Below are 7,487 nucleotides of genomic sequence, written 5' to 3'. Positions count from 1 at the left end.
ATAGAATGGTATGCAAGAGACTTTAAAAGTGCTCTTTACTGCCTGACACATTTATTGTTATAATGCCATTATATTATAGTATCCTATCTAATAAAACGGTAATATGCAAATTAACCATCACTCCATCACAAAGATGGCATCGCCCATAGCCACAAGAGGGCGGCATCCAGTCCTCTCAGCCCCGCTGGAGTCCCCCAATCCCGGGGGGGGGGGCAGCTGCTGAGAGCGAGCAGTGTGAGTGGCCTGGTGGAATGCTTGCTTCGTCACCACGATGACGAGACAAGCATTCCACACCTGGCCACAGAATGCCTCTGGAGGGCCTTTGGCCAGGCCGGGCATGAAACGCTTTCGTCGTTGCAGGCCAGGCTGAGAGATCCCCTCTCCCCCCCACTTTCTGTGCACGAATTTCGTGCACTGGGCCTTTAGTATTATATAATAGTATATTAATGCTGTTATGGGCCACATTATTTTTCTCTATTTCATTGCAATATGACATTTGTGACTTACGTACCACAGCATATAAAATTTGCCCTCTAGTTCTGACAAAACTGATGACTCGCTTCACCTTTTCCAAATATACTTCACATTTGTACTGCTTAATCATGCATCCTTTCTATAGCTATGAAAATACTACCCACCACTCAAGAGTCAGCCTAAATTCGACATTTCCCATGCAGCTTTCACAGAAACATCTATCCCAGGAATTTATATGCTTTTAACTGAACCAACCCAGAAATGTCTGTTTATTTTTTGACACATCAAATTTTACTTGCACCTAATAATGTGAACTTTTAAAATTCCCAAACAGGTCTTCAGGCTTTTAGAGAGAGATGGTTTTCTTTAAGACTACATGTTTAGAGCAGTTTAGGATCATAGCCAGTTTGACAGGAATAGAGATTTCTCATGCTCACTCTGCTCCCACGCATGCATAGCCTTCCCCATTATCAACAATCCCCACAGAATGGTATACTTGTTACAACTGTTAGACCTACACTGATACCTCATAATCACCCAAAGCCCATGGTTTACTGTGATTTATTCTTGATATTGTATATTCTGTGCACTTGGACAAATGTGTTAACATGTATCCTTCATTATACTCATGCAGAATAGTTTCACTGCCTGAAAAATCCTGTGTTCTGCGTATTCATCCCCCATCCAATCCAAAACCCAGGAACCAGTGAATTTATAGTTTTGGCTTTTCTAAATGTTATATATTTAGAATAATGTAGTAGTCATTTTCAGATTGCCTTTTTTCACTTAGTAATTTGCATCTAACATTACTCCATTTATTTTCATGGCTTAATCGTTCATTATTTCTTGATAGTTCATTTCTCTATAGTCTGTCTTGAAGTTGGATAGTGTTATTCCTCAATTTTGTCCTTCTCCTTCAATACCGTGTTGCCTAATCTGAATCTTTTGTCTCTCAAATTAGCCATAGAATCACTTTACCAATATGTACACAATAATATGCTGGGATTTTCATTGGGATTGCATTGAATCTATAGACCGAGTCGGGAATGACTGATGTCTTGGCAATATTGAGTCTTCCTATGTATGAACATGGAATATCTCTCCATTTAGTCAGTTCTTCTTTGATTTCATTTATCAAAGTTCTATAGTTATCTTTATATAAGTATTATATCTATTTTGTTAGATTTATATCTAAGTATTATTAAATGAGTAGATCTCATGTTTTATATATTTTACCACAATAAAAATAAATAACAAAGCTAGAAACTGACTTCTGAGAAATGGGAAAAGGCTTGTAGTTGTTTTTATTTCTTTGCATTCAATGAAGAACACAACATAGAGGAAAATAATATGAACCTTTCATTTGTCTCTATAAGAAAATATAGACATTTACTTATACATATAAGACAAAAAAATAACTGGGTTTTCTTATAGTCAGAAATTATACTAATAACTAATACTTATTGAATATTTACTATTTTCCAGACCCTCTTTTAAATGTTTTACCTGTACTTTCAAGTCATAATTTGGAAGTATTATTGTCTCCAACTCAACTGTGTAGAAATTCATGTCCTCTCTAGGTTTAAAAAGCTTGTTCAAGGTCACACAAGTAACAAATGGCTGATGTCTGGTTCCGGAATTGATGTTGTTAATGACTTCACTATCCTGCCTTTTGTAGTTTTCAAATTTTCAGTTTGAAACCATTTATATTGAATAAAAGTAACACATCATAGGTTCAGTTGATCAAAATATATCCTAGGAGATTACTGTCACACATCACAAGAGCTGATGGAAATTAAGTGATATATTGGTTTCTAAAGATGGCTCACTAAAAAAATACTACACTGCTAGAAACCAATCTACAATACATTACAAAAGATCAAAAGCCTAAAAGTATGCTATGTAGTGTTAATGAACAAACACTGACTACTGTAATATTTCCCAGGGATACTTTTTCAATGTCTTGGATTGTTCTTCCTTTCAGAAAGTGTTCCTCTTTCAAACGCCCTCTATATTTTATTTTACTATTATTTTTTATCCTCTCCAAAGGACGTACTTAGAGAGAGAAATGGAGGGAGGGAGGGCAGGAGGAAGGAAGAGAGAAAATGCCCTCGGCACTTGCCCTGACCAGGGATTGAACCAGAGCCCAAAACCCAGGTAGGCGTCCAGACTGGAAATCAAACCTACAACCCTTTGGTCCACAGGATGACACCAAAATAACAGCCACTCAGGCCTGGTGTCCTCTATATTTTAATCTGTTGACTCAATCATATTTAGTTATAATTTCTTTTTTTCCTTGCCTAAATCTAATTTTGCAAACACTAAGTGATAAAAAGCACACACTCTACTATTCCTGAAACACTTACTGAATCCTTATTTTATCATTAAATTATGGTCTTCAGTCTAATCTAATAGCATATTCACCTTGTTTAAGGATAATAGGAAGGCAGATGTGTATGATGGCCCTTTAAAATTGAATTATTTCCTTCATATTTTGTACCAGAATCAAGAATTTCTATTTTGATACAGAATTTCTCCCCCTCTGAGACAAGCTTTTCATTAAAGATATAAAACCAAAGAAAATATTCAAGTAACATATCATGAGCCACTTTATATATAAATAGGATTTTGATGAATATTTATTAAGGCCTAAAAGGAAAGACTGCCATTCATTAGTTTCAAGGAAATTCTGTCCACATTATAGAGAGTAAAAGGACTTCCCTACCACTGCAAAGGAAGCCTAACCAATAGTATGAGCAAGATTTACTGAGAAGTTAGTATGTACCAGTTAATGTAAGTAATTAACATGTAGTAACTGAGGTAGTAATTGCACTAATTTTTAAGATGAGGAAATTGAGACACAAAGTATTAAAAAATTTGTTCACTGTCACACGTCTGAGAAGTGGAGGCACCAAGATTTTAGTGCTGGCTAACTGGTCTAGCTTCATTCGTTAAACAGGGTGGAGCAAAAGTAGGTTAACAGTTGTGAGTACACCAAATACAGTTTATTCTTGTATTACTATTTCATTGTATTATTTTCCATATGAACAACTATAAACCTACTTTTGCTCCACCCTGTGTTATTTCACTATTACAATTATTTAAAAGGAAAGGACTGAGCATATTTCTTATTTTATAATTCTATCTATGTGATTATATCTGCAATCCAAGAGGCAAATGAAGAGAAATTATGAAATTTTATTTAAGGATAGTTATGAGGCAGATATTATAATAACTTATATTCATGGAGCTCTGACTGTGGTAAACACTCTAATAATAACTGTATATATACAAAAAAGTACTGAATACCTACATTAATCCATACAACTAATAACATATACGCAAGGCCACTGCATTGCCCAATGCCTCAAGTCTTCACACTTTATATGTAATATAATCTCTAAATAGTTAGAGTTGACAATGAGTTTCATTACTAATAAATATAAGGAAAAATAGTATGACTAACTGTAGGAAACCATAATGTTGGAATTATAGTTTGTTTGCATGCCCTTCCTTTATGTAATTCCACTCATAATTTGTTACATTAATATTTCAAAATCCTCAGCAAGAAAACAGCAAACAACTATAGAAACACATTTAAATTCCAATCAATTTACTTTTTTATTGCAGACTTTTTATTTCAAGTTATAGATCTTAGTCTCTGTGTGAGTTTCAAGGTTTTAGAAGCTCACATAAACTAATTTAATAATGGTTATATAACTGATAATTTCTATTTCTCTTGCTGTTTTCCACACTCTACAAAATAAATTAACAAATGTTTACAATGCCCCAGAGTTATAATGCCAATTTGTTGTACTGACATTTTTTTGTTTTGTTTGTTTAATTGACAAAACTTCTTAACACATAATGAAAATCAAGAAAATTTACATTTGGAATACAAAATATTTTAACATGGCATAAAATATATCTAAATATTATCATTAATTAATAGAGCTATGTATACTGTTATACAGTTATAACTTAAAGCATGTTTATTATGCTCCCAATAGTTTTATACAGACATGTAACCAATATAAACACTCATTTTTTCCACACACACAAAAATATATAACTACCCCAAATTCTTACATTTAAGAAATGTTCATTATCTTATACAGGTAGATAAAAAATAAAGTTTCTGCTTTGAAGAGTTCTTAAACAAAACCAGAAAATTTGCTAGTAAAGTAATAATATTTCTAAAATTAATCATCATATTAATATTATAACACTAAATTTAAAAGTAATACTCTTGCCAAAACCAGTTTGGCTCGGTGGATAGAGCGTTGGCCTGCGGACTGAAAGGTCCTGGGTTCGATTCCAGTCAAGGGCATGTACTTGGGTTGCGGGCACATCCCCAGTAGGAGATGTGCAGGAGGCAGCTGATCGATGTTTCTCTCTCATCGATGTTTCTAATTCTCTGTCTCTCTCCCTTCCTCTCTGTAAAAAAATCAATAAAATATATATTTAAAAAAAAAGTAATACTCTTATAATTATTGTTAACAATTTATGGGATTTTGTTTTGTTGAGTGTTTGCTAGGCAGAAAAATTATTCCTAAAGTTATTTTGTTGAGAAGATACATAACTATCATTCATGACAAATATGGTAAGTTTTTTATAAATACCAGAATGTCATTATGACTTCTTTTCAACTTTTCTTATTGGAGTATGCTCATATTCATTACATTTTTATAATAGTATCTGGTTATCAAAATACTAGGGGCCCAGCGCACGAATTCGTGCACCTTGAAAGGAATGTGGGCCATGAGGCTGCAGTAGGCACAGGGGCAGGTCTTGGCCCATCCTCCGTGCCCCCTCCCGGCCCCTCCCACCACAGACCCCATCCCTTGTCTGCTGGCAGCCCGGTCCTGCCACTGCTGCTCCCACACACTGACGGCGCCAGACCTGTTCACACCCACTGACATGTGGAGCAATTGGGGCCAGTGCCAGCAGCAGGTGTAAGCAGTGCTGTCACTGTCAGTGGGTGCAAGCAGTGGCTGCTGCCCCAATTGCCCCTCAGGAACGGGGGGAGGTGGAGAAGCCCTCAGGGGCAATCGGGGCTGGCAGCTGCTGCTCACACCCGCTGCTAGTGCTGAGCGATTGGGGCCGTTGCCAGGTGCTGGCAGTGGGTGCAAGTGGGGTCGGCACCAGCAGCAGGTGCGAGTGCCCAGCAGGACCACGGCGCATGGGAACAAAGAATTTTCAGTAACCACCAGAGGCTTGCCCCAATGACAGCGACTGGCACCCTGCCTTGGTCTGGCACCCCTGCTCACCTGCTGCACCATCCCGCCGTGGCCAATGCCTGCCATGTTCCGCACTCTGCCACCTGCTGCTGACGGCCTCCATGTTTAGCTCATGCCCCCTGGTGGTCAGTGTATGTCTTAGTTACCGGTTGTTTCATTGTTTAGTTGTTTTGCCATTTGATCTATTTGCACATTAGGGTTTTATATATATAGATACACAATGAAATTAAAAATCTGTTTTCAAAAATGTATTTTTACTAATCTGTACATAACTGTAAATATAACTTATTTTATTTAAAATTCTTGTCTGTAAAGTGTGTTTGAGCACAAATTTACAAATTATAGTAATTCCTCTGTACCCAAACCCAGGCTAAAAACTAGAATTCTGATAGTAAAACAACTTGAATTACACAATTGAGTTAGAAATGGTTACTTAGGCTTTTTAGTCTGTCTCCGGGAAAGCAGTAGAACCAATTTAATCAAACAGTGCAAAGAGAGTGACAGTTGAAAAGCACATCAATTCCAGTAGGTCAGGCATGACCTGAAAGACAAAATCTATTATAATGAATTAAAAGCACAATGCGAAAGGGAAAGGAAAACAGAAAGACTTGATTTGCATGTCTGCTTTCTCAGAATAAAAATAAAGACAGCATAAGTCATCTACTGGAAGGAAGCAAGCTCTAGTTGTAGGGGAAGAGTGTCAGGTCAGTAGACAAAATAGTAGAAACCCTTCATCTAACTTTCAGCCATTAGCTGAATCATTTAGACTTTAAAAGAGCTTGAGAAATATTTAAAATAAAGTAAAATTTAGATACAGAACTTTAAAGTTGTTGAGATTTTTAGATTTTCTGGATAACTTTTAAAATTCCATTAGAAAATTATTGAAAAATATATCACTGAAATGAATAAATTAAATACCTTTGCCCAATTTATAACTTCTTACTATACTTTGAGTCTTTGTAATATTGAGTCATTGTTAGACATAACAGCTTATTGTTAGATAATCATCATATATAAAAAGACTTTATTTTACTTTTTTAAAATATATTTTATTGATTTTTTTACATAGAGGAAGGGAGAGGGGTAGAGAGTTAGAAACATCAATGAGAGAGAAACATAGATCAGCTGCCTCCTGCACACTCCCTACTGGGGATGTGGCTGCAACCCAGGTACATGCCCTTGACCGGAATCGAACCTGGGACCCTTGAGTCCACAGGCCGACGCTCCATCCACTGAGTCAAACTGGTCAGGGCAAGACTTTATTTTTAAACTTTCAGGTATACTTAGTATACAAAAAGTTGGAAATATTTAATGTACACATTTGATAATTTTTGACATTGTACACATTCATCTATGTTACAATCACCAAAAACAAGCTAATAACGGTATCAATCACTTTCAAAATGTTATGTTCCCTGTGTGTGTGTGTGTGTGTGTGTGTGTGTGTGTTAAGAATGATTTGCATGAGATATACTTTTAAACAAGTTAAGAGCATCACATCATATTGTTAAGTATGGATTCTATGTTGTCCAGTAGATTTCCAGATCTTTATAAACACAACTTTATATCCATTGAGAAACTCCAATCCCATCCTCCATCCCTTGGTAACTACCATTCCATTCTCTGCTTCTATGAGTTCGACTATTTTTGATAGAGAATCATACATTTATCCTTCTGTGACAGACTTATTTCACTTAGCACAATGTCATCCATGTACATCCATGATGTCCCAAAGGGAAAATTTCTTTATTTTTAAAAGCTGAGTAATATTCC

Source organism: Myotis lucifugus, unplaced genomic scaffold (assembly GCF_000147115.1).
Source record: "Myotis lucifugus unplaced genomic scaffold, Myoluc2.0 scaffold_24, whole genome shotgun sequence".
NCBI classification, from domain to species: domain Eukaryota; kingdom Metazoa; phylum Chordata; class Mammalia; order Chiroptera; family Vespertilionidae; genus Myotis; species Myotis lucifugus.
This window is presented reverse-complemented; position numbering follows the sequence as displayed.